The sequence below is a fragment of the Cardiocondyla obscurior genome, linkage group LG11 (assembly GCF_019399895.1).
Source record: "Cardiocondyla obscurior isolate alpha-2009 linkage group LG11, Cobs3.1, whole genome shotgun sequence".
Lineage (NCBI taxonomy): Eukaryota > Metazoa > Arthropoda > Insecta > Hymenoptera > Formicidae > Cardiocondyla > Cardiocondyla obscurior.
In genome coordinates, this window is record NC_091874.1 from 2,627,860 (window position 1) to 2,651,811 (window position 23,952).

At 41.0% G+C, this 23,952-nt stretch overlaps 1 protein-coding gene and 1 long non-coding RNA gene across 5 annotated transcripts in view; one reads left to right on the plus strand and one right to left on the minus strand.

The window, feature by feature from the left end:
• LOC139106499 (TWiK family of potassium channels protein 7) overlaps positions 1-23,952 on the minus strand; it is a 226,966-nt gene that overhangs the window by 27,689 nt on the left and 175,325 nt on the right. The window lies entirely within an intron of this gene.
• LOC139106502 (uncharacterized) overlaps positions 1,139-23,952 on the plus strand; it is an 84,677-nt gene continuing 61,863 nt past the window's right edge. The window contains exons 1-4 of the long non-coding RNA XR_011546368.1: positions 1,139-1,663; positions 1,823-2,062; positions 2,261-2,373; positions 2,474-2,515. This is a non-coding gene — a long non-coding RNA (uncharacterized lncRNA). The remainder of the gene's footprint in view (positions 1,664-1,822; positions 2,063-2,260; positions 2,374-2,473; positions 2,516-23,952) is intronic.

Genomic DNA, 23,952 nt, shown 5'->3' on the forward strand with positions numbered 1-23,952 from the left:
GAGCTGATAAATATCGAAATAAGCCAGTGGCGCGTTCTGATAAACGGTCTTTACATTTTATGACGGTTCGGCGATTCATTAAGAGCGATGTCGAAAGAGAAAAATACAAATTAATTGGCGGAACGAGAATAAAGCTGAAAGAATGAACGTGAAATTCAGAACGCTACGCGTCCCGGCTGCAATTTTTACAATGATTGTAAGTGCATTCGCCGCGCATAACCGACGTTCGCACTTTTTTTTTTCCGTATTACCCGTCGTAACGGCCGGGCATTTTCATTATCAGCGCGTTATTTGCGTACGTTCGGGATTCAGCGGTGGCAAGCGCTGGGAGGATGGAGAACGCGGGGAATGAAAACGGCGCGTGTTAGCGACGGCTGACCCGTTCCTCTTCCGTTCCGGCTCCGGTTTTCCAGCAGCTCGCACGAATGCGGGAGACGGTACGTTGTATCGAGAGAAGCGGTGGACTCGAAGACGGGATTTCTTTGTCTCGATCGAGCATGAGCCTCGCACACGCGACATTCATGTCGCGATACATTAAAGCGAATATTAGGTATAGCGTATAATTCATAATTCTTTTTACAGCGCGCTCGGAGTGCGTAAGAGTGAGATAGAGAAAGAAAGAGAGAGACAGACAAGGTCGAGTCGTGCGTGGTGGTGCCGCAAGATGACGCTAGCGGACGGTGGCTATTTTACTTCACTTCCGGTACCCGGTGTTCGGGCAGCTCAGCCGCGCGCGGGAGACGCTCCGTCCGTATCAAAGGAATTTTGCGTAATCAAAGGATTAGGAGACTTAATCCGGCGCGAGAACTCTCCCATCCAACCTCCGCACGCAGAGAGCATCCGCAACCACATCTTTTTTCTCTCAAGTAAGTTATATTCTCATTTACGCGGACGGATAATTTTCGCATCTCTTTGTCAAGCAATCGGAGCTCGGTGAAAGTAAGACGTTGCGAATGAGAATCGCGACGTAGTTAGTATCCGTACATTTGTGATGGATTCGGTGTAATACCGAAAGAATATTCGCCGTAAAATCTTACAGCGCGGTATTAGCGTACGTACGAAATTCAGCGGCAGTAGGAGCTGGGAGAGGGGAGCGCGGGGAGAGGAAACGGTGCGCGCTAGGCGGCTAGCAGCGGCTAGCAGCGGCCCGATCCCCTTCCATTCCGTCTCCGGCAGTCGCGCAGTTCACACTTTCGTAAGAGACTCTCCGTTCTATCGAAGGAATCGGTGGTCTCAAAAACGGAATTTCGTTGTCCAGCTCAGGTACGAGCTTCGCACAAGCGACTTTTATATGTTTGCGATACATTAACGTTAATATTAAATTAACGTTTGATTTATAATTCTTTTTACAGTACGTTCAGTTGCGGGAAAGTGAGAGAGAGGAGAAAAGAAAAGAACAGAGAACATCGGGTGGTGCGGGGTCGCGCGGGGGCAGGTGGCGCGAGAGGTCGCCGGCCATGTTATCTCACTTCCGCTTGCCGGTCATTTTACTCTACTTCCTGTTGCCGATATCCGAACAGTTCACCCGCACGCAGGAGACGATCCATCCGGATCAAAGGAATTTCGCATAACCGATGGACCAGGAGGCGTAATCCAACGCAAGAATCCTCTCCCAACCATCTTCCGCAGAGGGCATCCGTAACCCACATCTTTTTCCTCCCAAGTAAGTAATATCCTCATTTACGCGGATATAATTTTCGCGTCTCTTTGTCGTACAATCAGGGCTCGATGAAAGTGAGATATTGCGAACAAGATTGCGGCGTAATCTGTACTCTTACATAAGATTCAGTGTAATAACGAAAATACATTTGGCTTTAAACAGTTTCAGCGTAAAATCGTACAACGAGCTATCAGCGGACGTTCGAGATTCAGCGGCGGTAGGTGATCGGTGAGGGGAGTACGGGGAGAGGGAAGGGTGCTGCGCGCTAGCGACAACTGGCCCGTTCTCCTTCCAGCGGTCGAGCAGCGTACACACACGGCGGCGAGCGGTGTATACAGTGCTAACGTTGGAATATGCTGCCACCACCGGGTACCGAAACAAGCACGAGGTCATTGGTAAAAAGTACGCACCGAATAATACTTTAAGCGGAATAGAAATATTAACTGCGATTTCGTCTTTGCGATTAATAATGTATACATGTAGAGTATATGCGAAGCGAAATACTTATTGCGAATATTACGCTTTATGCATACGATCTCGTCACGATAAGTGGCTCAATAATCTGTAAAGCTAATCTAGTTAAATTCTTTTTTGTTTCAGATGGAGATCCAGAAGAGGACCGGCGAAGGAAGATCAGCCCGACAACTTACGGACATTCTGAGAGGAGGAGCAGGCCCGGGACGGGTTTCAGGCATCGGCAGAGCAACTTTTAGGTGAGTGTCATTTTTTATTTCTATAAAAATATTTATTTAAATGTTCGCTGTTCATTACTTTGTCATTTAATTAATAATATTTTTTAATTTTATGTTACAGCCACCGGCAGTATCTTCAACTCTGCTGGTATCATGCAGTGGGGTGAGTCACAAAAATACTCTATAATATTTATAACATTTTTTTGTAATGTTTGGGGAGGGAATATCTTAAGCAAAAATATAATGTCAGTTCACACGCAGTGAAAAGCGGAATTAAATTAAAAAGAATTTTTTCTCACGTTGGGCGGGGAAATGGTTTGGGCGGGTAAGTTTACTTGTTGGAGTATTCATGTTCCTTCGAGACAAAGTAGGGCTAGACATAAAAAAAAGAAAGCAATAGCGCGCTATGTGATATTCGTAAGTACCTAACATTTAAAATGTTTGAATGAGTGACCGTGCAAGGCAACTTTTATCGAATAACAACAGACAGGAATTTTTAAAAAGGGTTTCCATTACGTGTAGCACCTCGCGGAGATTGGACTGCATCTTTTATTATCGGCTCGTAAATATTTCAAGTTCTGCAGTGGCAATACAGTCGAATATATTTAAAGCGAGGAAATTTTGAATAGGTTGGATTAGAGATATTGAAATAAAATAAAACACAAATAGATTACATTTTCAGAAAATATAATCAATAAATTCTGACATAATATAATAGTACTATTTTTAATCATTTAACCATTTGTTTTTCAATTTCATGAATTGAAAGAAAGTTCAGTAATTGTGAGATCTTAAGAAAAATAAAATTTTAATAATCCATATGCATATCACTGTCAGCATTAAATTTAATTTTTCTGCACAATAATAATGATAGTATCTAAATCTGTTACAATAATATTTAATAGTTTTCATTGATTCTTTCTTCTTTTGCTCTTGCACTTTGATATCGTGTAATAATTCAGTTGCAACATCATTTCGCAGTTCTTTTTTTTCTGTTTAAAATAATATAAGCATGTACAGATAAAAATATGTCTTAAACAAATTTCAAACAAGACAAAAAATTGAGTAATTCAATCTTACTTTGTTCCGTAATTAATTTAATAGTATTTTCCATAATTGTCACGTTTCTGTAAATAAAAGTAATTTAATCAATATTTCATAACGTTTACTTAAAAAAAAAAAGAAGGGAGCTTTAAAAGAGAAGTAAAATATAGCAAAAAAATAAAGTGGCACTTTATTAATCCAAACGCAATAATATTATATTTCTTTTTGTAAGTCGCGTATCTAAGCGTTTTCACGTTGCAGAGATTTATTGTATAAATATTTAATTCATTAGTTTGCTTGATTTTAATAACGTCGGAATTTAGTGACCACAAATTTTATAGTACATTAATGCGTAATGATAAAATGAAAAATTGATGGTAACTGAATTACACGAAGTGCATAAAAATTAAACGACTAGGACCTTTCGTTCGTAATCGTGGAAAGAAGTTTTTTGTAATAGTCTAAAACTTTGGGTCGTAAGAGAGCTTTGCGCTTTGAATGAACCAATACCGAACGGTGAACTGCGACGCAAAACTTCCAAATAGCGAATGGTATATATCGAACTTTTCATTTAATGATAAACTTAAAATCGTGCGAGCCGTTCGTAGATACATATGTACACGTACACAACTTGCACATATAAAAGGTGTCTGGTAGTTATTGAATTACATCTCATGAACGTACTCAAAGTAATTTAAATTACCGAGTAACTAAACTGAAAATGTTTTACTCTTTCGTGTTCCTTTTTACTGAGAAATCAATGAAAAAGAATCTGGAAATTAATATGCGACCGTGCGATTCGAAATAACTTAATCTGATAATTATTTCGTTATTAGATCCGCGGAAGCTCAGTTATCCATTGTTTTCGCAGTGTTGTTAACAGCGTTCTTCTTTCAAACGTGTTATTTAGAAACACAATGAGCACTGGACTGCTTTTCTCGAATTGCACGAATGCTTACTAATTTCCGAATCTTTCTTAAATAATTATTTTTTTTATAACTCACTAAAAAAAAAATCTTGCGAAGCAATAGAAGATTTATATTCGGTATTACCTTTTTTTTTTTCTCTCTTTATGAAGCCTGATCTAGTAATCACTAGACGCCCGGTATGTGTAATATATACGTGCAAGTTTTCCAACGATGTTTACCGTGAACACGATCGGCACGAAATGACAACGTAAAGCACGTAACGCAGTTGTTAAGCACTACTTTATGCTTCGGAGATAGCGCAGAGTATCGTTATATCGCTATTTCGTGTTAGCCAAGCTCATGTGTCCCGTAAAGGACGCTCGTATAAGACATCGATGTAATCGAAGTACTTTCCGGAGGGTAAAAGCGATATACGAGTTTCTGGCAGAGAGTTAAATTTAGACTTTAATTAACGTTAACAAATTGCATAGAGAAAATGTAAGAGACTTCGTCGCGTTAATTTAGAAAAAAAACGGTCTAATATCTGGGTTTTTTTTTTTTTCTTCGCAAGAATTGTCTAAAATAAAGCTATTGATGTCCGCCGGAAAATATTACGCGTATGTTTGTTAAGTATATTGTATTTTGTTATAAACTAAAATATAACGCGAGTACAAGAGAGAGTGTAGCGAATTAGTGAAATCTGTGTTCCCAATTAATTCTTGTTTGGGAAAGCAGGTGGCCGAGAATCGATTCACAGCTAACCTGAGTAGCGTGAAACATTTCGAAACTCAACGACAAAGCTAACTCACGGTAAATGAAAATTGGAACAGCTCTTTAATGTTCGCTTCGCAAAGAGACGTCGAGAGCTTGTGTAGTAGCTTGGGAATTATGTTTTCGGGGAAATGATATTTATTATTCCTACTGAGAAACAATGGTCAGTATGCGCTTGGATTTGCTGCGCCGTTATAGAGAACCGTACTTTCGATAGTTCACCAGAGATTTCAAAGGTGAATTGGATCTTGAATTTTTCACAGGAGCCGTATTACTCAGACGGTCTTAATAGTTGAAACCATTTCCTTATTCGCATAGTACGTGTGTTCTTCGATTGCTTTATTTATACGAGCTAGAATAAAAAAAAAAAAAAAAAAAAAACCTGTAGGATGTTTCTTGGCACGTATGTTAATATCGACATACATACATACGTCGAAATTGTTGAAATATCATTGATGTCAAATGTATCAGTTAACTCGTTCAATATTGGTTATTTATTTTGTCGCGTTACGTTGTAAATTATTTCGAGAGTTATCAGAAGTTTTTCGTGACGCAGTGTCATCTAATATCAAATATTCCGCAAATATGAAACAGGTAATTTGTTTCGCATATAAACACATGTTAGTACGATAAAATTATTGCACGACTGTACTGCAAAGTAACTATATATTTCCAGTTTATCTGCTACGTCCGAAAAGCTAACAAAGCTCGAAATGGTTTCTGATTTTAACGATATGCGTTTAGCATACGTTAGCGTTGAAATATGTTCTTTAACTTTAAAAACACCTCGCACGTTGAGCCTCGGTATGTTGATTACTGCAAAAGATTACTCCGAAAGTTTAAATAGTTTCTGTAGTATAATTTTTGTCCCTGCTACTTGCCGAGTCTTTATCATATATTTTGCGTACGTTGCCGTCCTTCGCTGATGATAAAAGAATATTTTTGGAGAAAAAAAATCAGATTAAATAATGTGAAATAAAATATAAATTCTAGCGAATGCGCGTGGAAATTAATGTCAATTCGCGGGGCTCGTTTCGGCAATCCCCCCGGCGAGGTGTTCGCTTTAATTCTCGACGGTGCAAGACGGTGCAATCACACGAAATGAGAACGAGTCCTTTGAACTTATATAAACGCCGCCCGCCATTTTCTCCGCATCTCATGAATTAATTTCGGTCGAACCCGGGTGACGTCCCAAGCTCGAACTTCCGAATATTAAACGCACGATGTAATACGCTCGAAAAATTCAGTTTTAAAAGTCAATATTTGTGCTTCGCTGTTTCACGTGTATACGTTGATGTATGCGAATGCGTTAATTTTCGTCGAAATGGCTGATTATCGCGACCGATCGAGCACGGATTTTCGCGTCACGGCGAAGAGTTATCTCGCGAAAAAAAAAAAAAAAGAAATACTGCATGCGTAAACTCTGATGTCACAACTTTTATTTCGCGTACGGAAAATGTTAAATTATGTAATGTTAAAGAATTCGAAATGCGAAATATAAAAAATTCCCCGCGTGCACCGCGAATTATGCTTACCTCGCGGGTAGCTCGTTATGCCCGGCGCATTTTTCTGATGTGGTTTACTTGAATATCGCCTCGCGACCGAAATACGTGGACGGCGCGCGTGTTCAAAGGCGCAATGTTTGCAGCGGTGACATGCACTACCGTCTCGTCTCTTTTGTACCGCGTCACGTCGTCGGGCGTGTAAGTGCTTGTGCTCGACACGTTAACGCACAAGAGAGGAGCACGTGTGCATCGAAAAGGGCTGATCCAAGTCAATAACTCTCGCGTGCGTGAAATTCCCCGTAAGTGATTTGTAGCGATCGCAAAGTTCTAAGTTCCTACATCAGTCAAAGTATTCCTGTGTACCAGAGCCAAAATCGAGCTCAACCGTTATTTAACGACTAGCTTATCAATCCGTGATTTATCTCGTGGCTGTCTAGCAGAACTATTCCGTACTGAGCCAGAAATGTAACGCTTAAAACTTCTAGATACGAGGCAATTGTTTCTAGTTAATAACGTGTTAAAAAATCTAGAAGTTTAAACGTTTTTTTCTCCGCGTACTTGTTTACTGTTGTTGTTCTAACCTTACGCAACGCTCGCTCGACTGCCGAAATCGCCGGGCAAGCCGGTTCTCGCCGCCCGCCGTCCGCGCGTCCTCCACCTTGCGAACTTGGAATGCGAGGACCTGCAAGCCGACGTAAACACACGCATGTACTAACACTATCGCGGCGGTCGACTGCCGAATCCGTCGAGGCAACCGGTTCTTGCCGTTCGCCGCCCGCGCGTCCTCCACCTTGCGAACTTGGAATGCGAGGGACCTGCAGGCCGACGTAAACACACGCACGTACTAGCACTACCGCGGCGGTCAGCGGGCCCGGTGCCGAGCTGTCTCGGCAGTCAAGTGCGCGTAGGAATAGGTCAGTACACAACAGTAGAGTAGTACGCGATAAAAAACGTTTAGATATCTAGCTTTCCTAGCTTGTTATTAGCTGGAAATAATAGTCTCGCTACACTTCCAGCGCTGGACAGTGGTTAGACGAATACTATAGATAGATTTCTTTTTAAATCACAACTTAAATAATTTTAATAACACAATAAATACAAGATATTAAATTGTTTATGATAATTTAATTATTTAAAATAATTAATAATATATTTATTTTATTTCTATAAACAATTAATATTCACGAGTTCATAATAAGAGAAATCAAGCAATTCTTTAATTTTTTTTTCTTTAATTAAGAGGACTTTTTCATAATTCCCACTTAAGCGCAATACTATTGTAATAATGAGATTATTTTGAAATTTAATAGAACTTAATCTTACGAAATATGAAAACGGTCTACTTGAACGCTATAATGCCCAAGGTGCATTACGATACAATATCGCGGGTTATCAATCTGTCTTGTTACCTGCGACGTGGGAATATAAGACGCTCTTGTTTAAATCTCCCAGCGGAGAATAATCCTTCATATGGTAACTGCGCCTTTAATCAGACGTGTACATACGTAATACGTCTTTATAATATAGAATAATCTCTTATTAACACTTCACAATTATTATTCGTGCAGCGAAATAAAATGCAAAAAAGTATCTTATTGGTTCTGACTTTATTATAAATTTTTTTTTTTTTACGTAATAAAAAGTCGCGTCACAAGCAAATGAAGAGGACAATGTAAAGAATAGATTACACTCGTGAAATAGGAATATTCAAGAGCACGCAGTTAATGTTGGTAAAGAACATTAGCTATGCCGTTTGAAATCTTCTCCGCTATTGCGATAAAATGCATTATATAAAACGTTAAACAATGTTCGGGAAGCTTATCTTGGAAATTACCTTCCGGCAGCGCGGTGTTATCTGCGACGAAAGTACAAGACTAAGTATTGCCGCATAAAGAAGGGAAGGGCATCGCAATAAAAAATGGGCGATAAAAGACGACAAAATGGTCTCCGCAACAGGAGAAAAACAAGACTCAATTATTTCCCTTCGCTAAAGCCGTCGTGGAACAACGAGATTTCTATTGTTCTCGAAAATAAAGAAAACTTTTCTCTTTTTTTTTCTTTTTTTTTTCTTTCGCGGTCGTGTTCGTGCGCTTTTAATATGTCTTAATGAGAAAACTCTATTAATTTATTCAACGCGCTCACAGTCGTCTAATTTGAGGTAGATAATCGTTTGCGATTATTTATGTGATAAAATTTAAGGAAGGCATTGTTTTAAACCATTGTTTCATCACCAAAAGCACCGTCATCGATTTTTCCTGCCAGGTTTTTTTTTTCTCTTTTCACTTTTTGCAGCCACACGTTAGAGAGTATATAAATAGTAAAGTATATAGTATAAGCATGCAGACATTTTTATTGATATTTTTTCCGCTGTCTTCCTGTTTTTAACTAAACCTAGATTTTTCAACTCTTCGCTGCGCGTTAGAGGGTATTTTATTGAAGAACGATACATGGTAGATAGTAGGTATACGTGTGGTACAGACGGAGTAAATGACGCTGTCTCTATATCCACGCTCCAACAATTCGAAAATCCTACGTCCATTCCCACGAACTCTTTTATTCCAGGGATTGACACAAAGCTCTCCAAACACCAAACTATCCACGTGAAAAATTGTCTTCGACTGTCTTCCGCTTGTATTGAGCTGTTGTTTCTCTATTGTTGTTCCGATATTTTTTTTTTTCTCTCCCATAACTATTTGCGTCGTCGCGTCAGATATTCGTCATATGGCGTTCTGCAAAAATGTTTGCAGCCTCGCGTGATACTTACACGCGAACAGGGACAACTAGATAAAGCATCAAACGTTTTTTTTTTTTTTTCCCCGGAAGGCATTTTAAATTGACGGTAGAAAAAAGGTAGTTGGAAAATGTCGACGAGACGGTTGATAGAACGTCTTCTTCGTAACACCGGGTGTAGCTTTGCGTAGCGTAGCGGCTCTCAATGGTCGAAGTGCGCCCGGGAGCGCGCGACGCTAAAACTGTCTGACTATGTGTACGCCTTAATCCCTTACGGGCTGCTTAATTCCAGGACGATTACCTTTACGCCTGGGCCCACCAGATTTTCCACTCACGTACGCTTATGATCCCGGCGTCGCAGTCCACTTTGCTCGGTTCTCGCGCTTCCGCATATGCTCGCGCATAGAAACACCCGAGACGCACACGAGCGAAGTCTATCTATCTCGCGCGTTCGATATCAAACCACCACGAAATCCCCCACGTACGCGCGCATATTTCTAAATAATCGCGACAATACGCTGCACTTCGATACGCCCAGTCATATCGAACGCACACAGCCCACCCCTTCGTATACAGACACAAGTGGAATACGCCACTGTCGGCGCTAACGGGGATTGTAATCTGCTTTGGGGCGTTTTTGTCGCTTTCTGGCACGCCGGCCTGTAATCTTTCGACAGCCCGTGTGTCGTCATTGGTTCTCTGCTCTTTTGGTATACTAACGACATCCTCTCATGGCGGGGTTAAAAAAAAAAACGCTGCGCGAGCAAATTATACAAACGAATACCGATTCTCCGTACGTGTAATAAAGTTCAACGAGATTAACCAATTAATTTTTGTCCCTCGCGACGTGACATTTGCTTCGATCATCCGCACAAATATTTGCAGAAAATGCATCTTCGTTGTACATTTACTTGAGTGCGAAGAGTGCTTCGTTAATTTTTTTTTTTTATAGATACGTGAGAAAAATCAATTTTTATAAATAGCCGGAGAACGATTAATCGCATTCGAGAACACATCTTTCTGTCATTTGTACCGCGTGGCGACTGAAGAAATGATTTATAAAATAAATATACATATATCGCGCGTATACGCGTCCGCGCGGTGGGACCGAAATGTATTTTGCGTGATCGATGATTAACGCGTAACGCATTCGGCGCGTGATTTGTGATCCAATCGGCACTCGGCGAATTTGTAAAAGATGCGATTGTGTAGTATGTAAATCGTTCCGTGATCTACCGCTCTCAGATGGAAATTTTAATCGTCACGCACTGTGTCATCGCGATGGTGCGTTAAGCATATGCCGTTTCGAATCGGGCGATTTATATTTTGACGACACGCGCGATTCCGCACGGCACGCGGTTATCCTCTTATCGTTACTTCGTGTCATAAATCCACGTTAAAACTTTTTGCATTTTTTCCCCTGCATATATCCATAACGGTACACAAGTGCCGTACATATGTATTTGATAAATACAGCCTATCTATACAACTTCCATCGTGCGCGTAAAGAATTACTTTCCTGGGGACGATTTTCAATTTTTCGTAGAGAGCAAAGGAATCGACGGGGAGAATTCTCCGGGCGTGCATTCGCAAACATCTTTTCATCGCGCAGCACGCATCGTCTTTTCGTATTTTTCCTGCAAATGTCTAGAATTCTCGTAGGTACTCTGTTCGATTTCTCGTAGAAATGGTGATTCTCCGACGACGACGTCGATCATTTCCATTTCTTAATAGATTCCGCGAGGGATGATTGGATCGAGAAACCCGATCGGAAACAATTTGACATAGTTGACGAATGCAATCATCGTACACATACATAAATTTCAACGAATATAGAATTTCAATACGGTACATACCGTTATTAGTGACTTTGTATCGATTAAAAAATATCAGTAAAGAATAGGATAAACGTTTATTCTCCACAAAACGCGCGTTAAAAAAATAAAAAAAAATAAAACAAATTACGTTAGATCCCATTAATAAAATATATTAATTCTAAACCGAATAAAATCGCATCACTGGCGTATTGTTAATTATACAATATTGACATTAGCAAAGTATATTGTGTTGTTGAGAAGTAGTATCATACTACGGAAGTAAATGATTAGATTAGTTTATTTAGATACCGAGCGCACTTGGGGAAGCATAATTATTCGCTCGCGGCGGCTTCTACAAATAGTATTCAGCGTATATTAATTATTGCTCATCTCCTAGCTTGTCTCACGCACGTAGACAGCTTGATAGTATATGTACATAAATTTCAGTCTCTCATAATGACCTCATACTCCCTGCGATTCAATGCAAGTGACTTATCGTTACGTTCGAGGGACGTTGGGTATTAGCGGAATCATTCATCGATCGCTTGCACCCACAGTGCACGAATACGTTGGCAAGAATGATGTACCTAATGATAAGTGATAATGATAAAAGTGTCGCTTTGCACCAACATTAAACTATAATTGTTTATGTACGAAATTCAGCCCGAATATTAATTTACACGAATTCGAGAGAATGCACTACAATTAATTTCTCTTTAGACGTGCTATAATTTGTGTCAGGATTCAAAATTGGATTCCGCTCGTAGCTATATGCTGCATAATACGATTGGAGAGCGAATCGGTAACAGAAATATAATATAAAAATGTAGAATATATTATATTAAAATATTTACATATATCAATTTGCATGTCAATACATGCGTGTAAAATTGTAAACAGGATTGCATTTTGAAATCTGACGCGAATTATAAATTGTCTAAAATGAGCTTTACATTGATCGTTATATTATATCATATTATATGAGACATTTTGTAAACGTCATTATTTTTGTAGGATCTGTATCTCCTTTCTTTTTTCGAGTAACGTGAACATTCGGGATATTCGTTTTGCGTATAATTATTCTGTGTTAATCACACAGCATGAAATGCTTATAAATTTATGAATATTTAAGTAGGTCAATTTAAAATTTATGCAACGCTGCTATTGCCGAGCGACAAAGAAGCCGTTACACGAGTGCGACGGAATTACAATTATTTTGCTCAAACGTTTAACAACAAGTCGACGAATGTTTTTGGTAATCGAACTAGTTTAAACGAGCGGGTCCTAAGCAAACTTGTTTGCGCGAAAATTTGTTTAAACGAGCTCCGCGCTGTTTTCTGTCCGGCGGTAATCTGTCAAAGAGCCCCTGCCGGTTTTTCAATTTTGCCGATGTCGTTTATCGCGCGATATATTAGCGCCATAAATAATCACGAAATGGCGATGTAGCCGCGCAATAAAAAAAAAAAAAAAAGGAGGAGGCTCGGTTTTTGTCATGAACATTTAATCCCCATTCAATCGTGTACGTGTTATACTCTCATCGTGCATAACGAACACGTGCAGCAAACACATGCAAGCCGGCTCGACGCTTTAATCGCCGCTGCATTGTTTCCTACAGCAATAAAGGGGAGGATTCGGGAAGCGGCGTCGAAGAAAAGGTCCGCGAATTAGTCCGTATGAAGGTCTCTCTCTTCCTTTCTGTTTTTTTTTTTTTTTTTTTTTTTTTTGCGGTCGCTCGTTTTTCTATCTGTCGCGCGGGTGGCCCCGTAAATAAAAGTCGGAACCGGAAGCGGTCAGACCGCGGAGCGCGTACAACTTTGCCGCTGAGATAATGGACCGGGGATAATTAACGGTTCTCCACTCGCGTGCGCATCGACCGAGTGATTTTAATTTCTGAATCTATCTCGACTGTCACGCGAGTGATTCGCTCGTTAGCGCTCGTTTTGCATTCCGCCGTGATCACCAGACGCCAAATGAAGAATGTAAATACGACGTTGATTAAATTTGAGAAGCTGTATCTATCACAAAGTAATAGAAGTAAAATATTTTTTTTTTATCGATATTTTTATCGATATAAACGGAGCCACTTTATAGCTGTTAAAATTGACCTTTTACGAAAATTACAAAAATTTCATTAAAAACATTTGTAGATAGATCGCATATGTAAAATACTTTTTTTTTTTCTTTTTTTTTTTTTTAACACATCGAGTACCGCGTGACGTCACGAGAGGGGTGAGGTGGGGCTTTCTGTCTGAACTGCTTTTGCATTTCTTGCTGGAACTACTTCAGAAGAATACCTACGGTTATTTCACATAATTTCACATGCGCGACGTGTCTCTTGAAAATATTCTCTACAAATATTTCGCATTTTTACACATTGTACGTACGACAATATTCGGCTTTCGAGTGTCACGAAATAAAGATGGTAGCACTCTGCCTGGCTTTACCCCTCTTTTACGTCGTATCTCAACAGAATCCTTCGACATAACGACACGCCAAGGACTTGCAGGATATTTGCTCGCGGCAAACATGCCATTGCAACTGCAACTACGGTGATTTTCGGCACACTGTCTCCTGGCTGAGGCTTTATGGCAATGGCGAGGCTCAGCAAGCGTTATTAAACCTCGAAGGACGATGCAAGGAATTTTCTCTGTTCGTGTTAGTCTCTGATAGCAGACTTACGCAGGTTCTTGTATATATGCGTGTACACATATATCCAAGATATAATTACACCGCGAAAAAGATAAGATTATTATATTCTTAATCCTGGCAAGAAGTTGCATCGACATTTTTCATTTATTATCATTATAAGAAATATTATTAAAAAATAAGATTATATCGTGTGCAAATGAATGAATTGGCCAAACATCCCTCGAACACCATTAGATAATTATCGTTCATTGAACAAAATATCGAATATCAATTGAATCGCTGGTTCGAACGAGATATTTGATTTCAAAATGCATTTCAATATTTATATGTGTTGATATAAAGTAAATTTTAATAATAATTAATGAAAATGGTTCAAAACAAATTACAATTTACTAATTATCCAACTGTTCTTTTGATTATCAAAATATCGTTGTCACTACAAAACGTCATACGAAATCATAAATGCAGGATAAAGTTTTAACGATAAATCACATCTGTCACTGAGAATAATTAGAAAAAATTTTCACCGATCCGATTTATGTACTATTAATCCGATAAAATTATTTAGGACTAATCAAGAGGTGAGCAAATTCTATATTTAATCATTTTATCGAGCTTGATTATTTTGATATTAATTATTTCTGCAAGTTAATATCTGGAAGGCTTCGCATAATTTTAGCTTTAAAAGACGAGACTATCGATCACGCGCAACCCTCGATGTTAGATAGAACCCTATCAGTAGAAGGTTAAATTGATTGTGAAATTCGTTTTAAAACTTCGGAAAAAGTTTTCTCTCTGAATGTGTACTTTTTCCAGGATCATTGCTTCCGGAAATGTACATTTGAAATTGTACATCGTTATACGATTGCTCGTATATTTTCAATTTATTTCATTTGCTGCATTACGATATTGTTTTTCAATCACATTTTCAATATTTTATATTCAATTAGGTTTGAAATTCAAATTTCTGTAGGGGATCGGAAAAAAAAAAAAGAAATAATGAAAGCCTGCGGTGGTATTTATTTATTTCTGCTTTTGATAAAGTTGCAATTAATATCTTATCTCGAATATTTAACGTCAGCAAGATCGAGAAGGCGAAGCGAGATAACACGAGTAAGTTTTATCGCGTAATTAACTGCCGACGAAACGCACGATTATTGGCACGGCGCGCGCATATCGAAAGTATCGCGCGGCTTCTCTGTTTTCGCCAGGCGGCACTTAGCGCTATCAATCTTTCGAATCCAACACTTCGGTAATCTTCGCGGCAAGAAATATGGTGGATCGTAAAAGCAGCGTGCACGGGTGTCGGAATAATAAATTGCAGCTCCGTCCTCCTGTTTTCCCTACGCGCGCCGGTCCGGCCGCGTTTTCGATCACGTTTCCTTCTCTCGCCAGTCCTTCTTTGACATCGATTTTGTATCGGACAGGTAATTACGGGATCCGAGTTATCCCCGCGAATCCATCGGCGAAACGTGCCTCGAATTATTCGCGTCTATGGAGTTCATATCTACTTGCCCCGTCGGCGCTTTCTCTCTCTCTCTCTCTTTCTCTCTCGCCCTCTTGCACCTACTGCGTCATTTGTACTTCCTCCCTCACCCTTTCGCGCTGGTTTCCGTCTCACGTATCGAGGGATGTAACCCGTACGGCGTCGCGCGATCACGCAGCGCCGTTCCCATTTCTATTTGTGGCAGACCATTCTGTTGAATTCGGTGGGTAAAAACGGCCACATAAGTGGCATGGCTGTGGCGCGAGGGGTGGAAATGACGGCCACTTGGGGGGGTAAAAAGAGTATTATCCGGAGGCTACTGCGACTTGCGAAAAAGGGGTTGAGTTTACTTCCAACTGAGCTGCGATATAACTTCCAGCGGTCGCTGTACCTCCGCATTAAGGAAGCGTTTCGCGGAACTTTATCGGCTCCACTGGCCGCATTCGATTTTCCCCCTATCGGCGGCGTCGCCCTGACACTTCTGTCGATTGTTGTGGCCGGGAAATGAATTGGGAGTAAACACAGCGTGGCGAAAGCCGTGGGCCGCATCTGTCCGCTCAACCGCGAGGATCAATGAAAACGTTTAAAGTCGTCTTGTATTGAAGAGAACCTTCCGAACAAAGCGACGTTTTTAACTGACCATTGTGCAGAAAACAGTCCTCGTAATATGCTCGAACATCTTTTTTATCGTAACTAAGTTCTATTGCAACTAGTGTTATAAAATTAGAGAATTAAATTTTTAACAAATATCATTAATAATCACGAATATTTATCATACCGGTAATATTCTTCTATTTTTTTTTTTTTTTTTTTTTTCGAGTTAATAAAATTTTATAACTATTACGTAAACGTTCAAATGGAACGTAGGTGGATGCCGCACTTGACCGCATCTGCACTAAAAGCGGCGCGTGTATGTAAGCCCGGGCTGTTTGATGAACCAGATGCCGTCCCTCCGATACGCCGATCGTATAGAATAAATTTTTATCGATGTACCGTGAGCGTCGTCGAAAGCGCGGAATTATTTCAGATCCCGACGCGCACCGTTCTCGCGGGCGGTAATGCACTTCCCGTCAGGTGTGTTCCACGAGCGCGCATAAACCGCCGATGGAACGCTAATAAAAGTGAGCTTTTTAATCGTCGAAACGACCAACGGCAGGGGAATACAAGAACGGCTGCTCATTCCGTGAGCTCGTTAACTCCTCTTTTTTTTTTCCTCTCTTTCTCTCTTTTTTTTTATTTTTTTTATTTTTTTAATGCTCGTCGTGCATCAACGTTGTCGTGTCATTGGTGGATTGGCTCATTTGGAGCGTGGCTACGCGGTTCGTGAACGAGCGCAACCAATTTTCGCGCGATTCGCTGGACAGGAAGATCTACACGATATACGTGAATACATACACGCGCGCATTTCATGCCAGCGGTCAGGTACATAGCATAAACGAAGTCGAATTACTAAATGAATTAATGAATAACTTGGAAACCACATAATATAAGCAACACGAAGTTCGAGTACGTTTCAATAAACAATGTTCCTATTTGTCGACTGCTATCCTAGATAAAACATTCTTTACGACATTGAGGACGTGATCGCCAAGTTCTCGACAACTCGGACGAACAAGAAGTAGCAACCAACGGTACGCTGTTGATTTGCAAACCGCGTACAAAGTTTCACTTAGCACATCAGCACGTTATGCGGTATACGACGCAAAACACAGACCTACAACGTATTTCATAGAGACACGTTCGCATTGCGGAGCTTGTAAAATCGTTATAACAAACTATGTTTTTTATATATTTTTTTTGCGAGGCCAATCTTTTCGCCCAAACACGAACCTTCTTTTTAACTAGTTGATTACCGTCGGCAAATTTCAGATTGAATAAACGATAATAATTTCTCGAGGTGATGCAAAATATGCGTGCCATCGGCGCGAAACTATTCGAGCTCCAATCATTCATTTTTGTCCCTTTTTTTCTTCTTCTTCTTTTTTTTTTTTGTTTTATTTTACAATGACACGGGATGAGATCGAGTACGGAAAAACTTTACTTAGTCGACAGGCTACCACGTGCATAGTAGCGATAGCGCGTTATTGTCTTATATCCAACATCGATTATAATCAGTTCAAAATGGAACAATGAACTTTGTGCAATCTCATTACCGCCCTATAACGGAGATATACCGGTATACAGGGTGAGTCACTTAACTTGATGATCCCTAAATTACTCGTGGGCTATTTGTTTCTTAAAAAAATTATTTCCAAGAGTTGTATCAAATAATTTATTCTCCTTCACATAATTTTCTGTTTTTTTTTTCTTTATGCGCTCTTATCTAGTATTTTTCTTTTATAATTAAATCCATTTGTACATACACGTGACTTTTTTTTTTCTTTCGTAAAAAATAAATTTATTAGCTTATTAAATTTTTCCGACAAATGAATATTATTCAAGGTACTTTATATCTCACGTTAAAATGTCTATCAAAAAAGTATTAAATATCTCATTTTATATTATTAACTTTTTAATAAATTTACTCTAATACGCGGAATAATTAAAGGAATTATGTCATATTTTCCAAATTATATTATATTATTTAAAAAATAGCGGTAACTTTTATCTCCATAAAAAAGCAGGAATATAAAAAATTAAATTAATATACGTTCCATTAAATAACGTGTAACTATTGTTTGAAATAACGTTTCATGAAATAAATAGTTTACAAGTGATTTAGGATGATCAAATTAAATGACCCACCCTATATTATTGTGAGCAGTACCTGTATTATACGCTTCCACCGTTTTATCGTGTAGCTAATAAATTACGACGCGGCGCACTTTATATGTCGAGAATTTTATGATTATTTAAGCTGATTGTATGTATGTATGCGCGACCATACTCTTTCGGTTTATGTCGAGCCTGCCTATAATCGATACGAGGATTTGCACGTATATCGCGCGAAAATTTACCCCGACGCAGTAAGATAAAACTAATTTTGTTATGTACGAGCGCGCACCATTATTAATTCACATATCATGCGTATTTCCGATCCTGCAGTAATTATCGCGGTCTATCCATCTTTTTACCTCATTAATAAGTTATTTGCGAGAGGAATTAATGTCATTTCCAATATATGAATGTTTTAATGTCGATCGTGGAATTGCGCGAACCTTGACGTTACGTCGGTTAATAATTCGTTTGCTCGATGTAATTGTAATATACGTGCACAATCGATGTACACGGAAAAGCTCGCTCGTATCTCGTTTATAAACTGGGAAGTGGCAAGCTCTGCTCCCCGCGACGCAGAATGATTTTCCGGGACGGAGAGATTACGCTTAATGTATTCCCCTTGGTATACAACTTCTTCGTCCTCGACGGCCGTCGTCAGGAACAAAGTTGCCGGTCGACCGTGCAACCAGGACCACCGTAACAACCGCCATTGCCATGTTAATGGGCCGCGGCCCGACGTTACATCGCCGCGGCCTTTTCGGCTTCTTCAGGTGGCCGGATTAAGCCGCGTATAAATAACCCTTCCCCGCCTTATCCGTACCTCTTCGAGATCCCGCGGAGGCGAGGCGAAGAGAAATAAATGAAATGCAAATACGACGGGATACGTGCTAACTCGTCGAATGATCTCGGGCTGTCCCCAAGTCTGCGCCGACGGGAAATTAACTTGTTGAAGAGACGCACTCTACTGCGAATTATGTAAAGTAGGACATATCGTACTGATAACAAAACTGGGGAAGTGCGATTAATGGGAGGATGTTGTCATTACTCGGAATTTACGTCTTTTCGCGAAAGTTTTCGCGTAAAATTCTCTTGCCCGTAAACGAGAGTGCTCGCGTGCGAGGGTAATGACCAGCGCGAACGAAAAATTGAGTCGCCCGGGCGTTCGTCAACCCTCGACAAACGTATACGTATTGTAATTCTATGCGACCTGCTGCAACAAAAGGACGACGTGACCGTGCACATACGGAGACGGTAACATTTCCACGGCATTACCGCGGGTTGTGCGCGCACCGCCGTCCTATCATTTTTCGTAGCGATTCAGAGCACGGCGTTGCTTTAACTCGCCTCGCTATCTCGGTCGAAAATCCCAACAACAAATGAATGGAAACTCGGGCTCGCAGTCGCACGCAATGCGGATCGTTAACGACTTTCGCTTTAGTCGCCGAGCGCGTCCACCGAGGTTGGATGCGAGCGCGTTGTTAACAACTTCGAGGAGATATTTCCCACCGATATTCCTTGATATCTTACGGCGCGGCGATACGCCGGGTGGAAATGGAAATACGACCGCGGCGGCGACGTCGACCCCGAAGGAGCCCGGCGCGTAGAGAGCGAAGGTGGATCTCGTTTTAATTCCGAGCGTCTCGTGCATATTCAGAAGTTTTGCGCCGAATGTCAGGACGTTGTTATGCTAAGACCGCGAGCGTTCTTGGTTAGCTCTTAGCATATTTCGGCGATATTTCCGGCAGTGCCGCAGCCGCGCGAAGAGCGCCGCGCTAACGTTCACGGGGGAGAAAGGCAATGCCGACGCCTTGCCCGGAACGCTTTCCACCTCCGCTTCCGTTCGCCGACCTCTCCTCCCCGCGCTATCCATTTGCATTAGCGGCTTTAATTACTCCTAGGTACGTTCTATTTTCAACTGCTTGGAGACGACCGTCGGCACCCGAATGCCTGTCTCGTGTTTCAACTTCGGACTCGAGAGTTTCGAGAGGCGACACTCGCGAAGACTCGCCCGCCAGTTGGTAGAGCTAACACCCGAGCGCCCGCCGTTCGTACACTTTACGTTTGAAATCGCTTCCAAAGTGGTTTCGAGGCGAGTAAGCAGAGCGGGTCGTGTTTCTTGGAGTTGCCTAGCGCGGCGTAATCAGACCGTGTCGCGCGGCCAAGAAGATGAGTGATTGCAGCGGCATTCCGGATAACGGTCTTGATTGACTGCGACGATGATAACGTCAAGTAGAACGTATTTATTCGCAACAGCCTCCATCACACCGCGTTGTCACCGCCCGCGACCAGGTGACGAAGGCTGGATAATTAAAGGCAACAATCGCGCAATTAAAATCGTCTGACGGCGTGTCCTTGCTGCAGGCGACAAGCGACGAAATTAGGACTTGCCGAGGCGCGTTAACGTGCGTTGTAAGGTGTCGCGGCCACGCTCGTGTGCAATATTATTAAATACCACGACCGCGCGACGTGAAAGCGAACTCAAAGTACCCGAAGACAGGCGCTTGGTTGCAAAAGTATCCCGAAAATATATATTTACGCCGCGAACAATAACCAACCAAACGGTGGAAGCCAGCGAGGGAAGCTCACCCGCGTGCAAACGAATATGTTTGCGTATTTCGTTATCGCGCAGGCTCCAATCCGAGTCTTTAATCCGCTAACGTAACAGGTACGATCGAATTATTAATACCCCATCCCGATTCAAGGTTTATATCTAATAATAATTTATCTGATATTTCTTCGTGCCGCCTGCCACAATGGATTTCGCGTGATTGATTATGCAATCCATACATAAATGTCGAGTAAATTTGTGACTGGCCGCGAGACCGGACAGGAAGCCCTTGATATTTTTATCCGCGTTGCCGCACGGAGCAGGTAGAACATGAAAAATCCATTTTTGTCCGCTACTTAATGCCCGAAATTTTCATCCGCATAGCACGCTATCTCTCTCAAGCGTCAGCTTTAGATTTATAGTTACTACGTAGTCGTGTCTTTGTAAGCAGCGCGGCGGGAAACGTATGCAAGCGCGTGCTGGGTCCGCGCTTCTGCTTTCTGTCGTTCCGCTTCGCTCCTATCTCGCTCAGCGTATTTCCTCATTATTTATGAATTTATGCGGCTGCGTCGTCGTAAATGGATTTAAAAAGGATTAACACGAGCCATCGTAGGCTGCAAGATACGTTCACGCGAGTTATACACCAAGGATTACGCGGTGAGGTTTTTATTGAGAAGATTATTCTGAAACGTAGAGCGAATAAAAGAATATGTAATATGCCCGCGGTAGCACGTGTATGCTCGTTTCAAACGCGATTAGAATTTTTAGGGTTAGCTACATGCCTCATACACGAATTTTTCTCATTTTATATTAAGAACGTGGCGAAAATACTATACACGGTATGCTTAACGTGGCACTCATAAAAGGTCACTAAAAGGGTTATTATCGCAAAAGTAATTATATCTCTTTTAAAATTAAAGTAATTAAATTAAAATAATTAGGGCTGAAATTAAAAAGTGATTTTAGCAAATTAACTTTGAAGGTACCGATTCGGAACTAAATTTGGGCGTTGAAACATGAAAAAAAAAATAATAATAATAAAAAGGGGGAAGACTGCACTGTAAAGTGTTAACTGTAATTAATTTATTGCCGTACGATATTCATGAGTTCTTCGTTCGTGGACGGCTGCGTTATTTGATGCGTTACGGGGAGAAAAAAAAAAGAAAAAAGGACGTTGCGAGAAACGAGCGTATAATCTTGAAGACAAATGCCACCTTACGGGGCCCGTGCGATAGCTCGAAAGTCGTTCTCGCTCGTGCAACTCGGACATTAATAATAACAGCGTAACTGGGTCGTTACTTTTCGAGGGGAAAAATAATTTCCAAGTGTAATTAGATATTCGCTTCGCGCCCGAGGAAGCTGCGGAGGCTGCGTCTGCGCGGCTTCCCTGTTTTCCCGTTAAAGGCGTGACGCATTAATCAGCCGCGAGTTTTCTCGCTTTCCGCCTTCTTTCTATCGTTCTTGCGAATTTCTCGGTGCTTCTTTATACGAACACAGTGTATATATTAAAGTCGGAATGGATAATTGGATAATTGCGTCTCTCGGGCCTTTTATAAAACCTTCTCTCATCCTGAAGGAACAAAGTTTTAAAAATGATTGAAAGAAACGAGAAAGAAAATCGATCATTAAACTGTCTATATTCCATGAAATTGAATAGATAAGAGAGAGAGAAAGACAGAGAGAGAAAGAGAGGGTAGATATATCTTCTTTGATATATTACATCAAAATATACATAAAGATCATTTATAAAGTTATCTCTCATCCATTCGCGCCGTAAATAAAAAAAGAAAAAAAAAAACGAAGCAACGAAGAAAGATTAAAATATCTTCAGCTGGTAGCGCCGTCTTGTTGATACGCCCCGGAAACGGTACGAGGCAATACGATAATAAATGATGTCAAGAAATAAATGATTAAGCAAAACTTGAGATTTACTTCCTACGTAAGACGCGACGACGGTCGAGATCCGCTTTTATTCGCGGAGCTATTTTCCCTTCGTAATTTCCTATATACAATCTCGACTCCGCAGCCCTCCAGTTTACGAGTCGTCGCGAAAAGATGTAAATACAATCGAAACGTTATCCGCGATCGTAGGTGGAGAGAAAAAGAGCGAGCGCCACCGGTCCGCAAGAGGATTAAAAAAATATATCCGAAAGACGTGCCCGATTCCACTCCAGCGACGATCGATCATTCGTATATATTACCATTTCCGCGGCGGAGTTCGGCGCGCGGAGAGAAAAAGAGGATATCCATCTTCCCGTGGCATTCGACGTCGACGTCTGGGGGGGTGTTCGCTATCGTTGCCATTGCTATGTAAGAGCACCGCCGTTATTTCTCTCGGGGAGAATGCGATGGGAAATAAAAGTGACAACATACCCTCCCTCGCGCGCCGGCGGCTAGCCCTATCTCTCGTTATTTTCCCTTCTCACTTCGGTCAATGACGAGCTATCGGATTCGCGATAATGAGCTGCAGTTTCCTCGGCAAGTCGGCTTTCGAGATCCGCGTTCTCTCGCTGATAAAATAAGTCTTACGTTAACTTTCGAGTTTCACAATACCGTCTACGCCATCGAGCACGAGGTATCTTCGATAACTTTCAGTAAAATAAACCGATATTGTTTTCATCTCGAAAATGCCAAAAGTAAGATCGTTTAACAAAAAAAAAAAAAAAAAAAAAAAAAGTAGAGTTTGATGTTTAATTTGCTGGGAGTTGTAGTTGGAAATTAAACGCTTCAGTTGCATCCTGTCTGATTTCCTCCTGTGCAACGTACCCTAAACTGAGCGCGTTGTTATTAAATTATACGTTATTATTATACGTTACGTCATTACATGAATTGGGATATTAATTATAACAATGTATTGTGCAAATGTATGATAACAGCGCTTCGCATAAACAAAATGGAAACGTTACATGTTAATCGTCCGCGTTGTGTATTTATTAATACAATTACTTAACGAAATAGAACGTACGAGGTGGTGCAAGTAGAGAAGCTTGCCGACAGCGGTCGTGATTCGATCGGTTCGTTTGCGAAAGCAACGGTGAAAATAGAAAATGAAAATAGCAATTTCACGGCGTAGTGGCGAAGGAGGTAAAGAAGACGATGGGAGATGTCTGAAAGAAGGTTGACGTGCCCGAAAGACGAAAGACGAAACGAGTAGCGCGCCAAGAAGGAAGAGAAAAATACGGGAGAAAACGAGGGAGAAGACAGGCGTGATTCGAATCTCGTACGACGCGAGGACGTGGTGGTAGGTGCGCCTTTTACCACTCCGGGACTTCCTTACTACTTTTTCGAACTCCACGCGCACGTTCCGCCTCTTCACTCCACCTGTTCTTATCCCCGGTTTCGATTAATTCTTACGTTTACAAGTTTAAAGCCTGTAATAATGGCGGCGAGCTCGATTGAGCATCGTTATTCGTCGGAAGGAGAA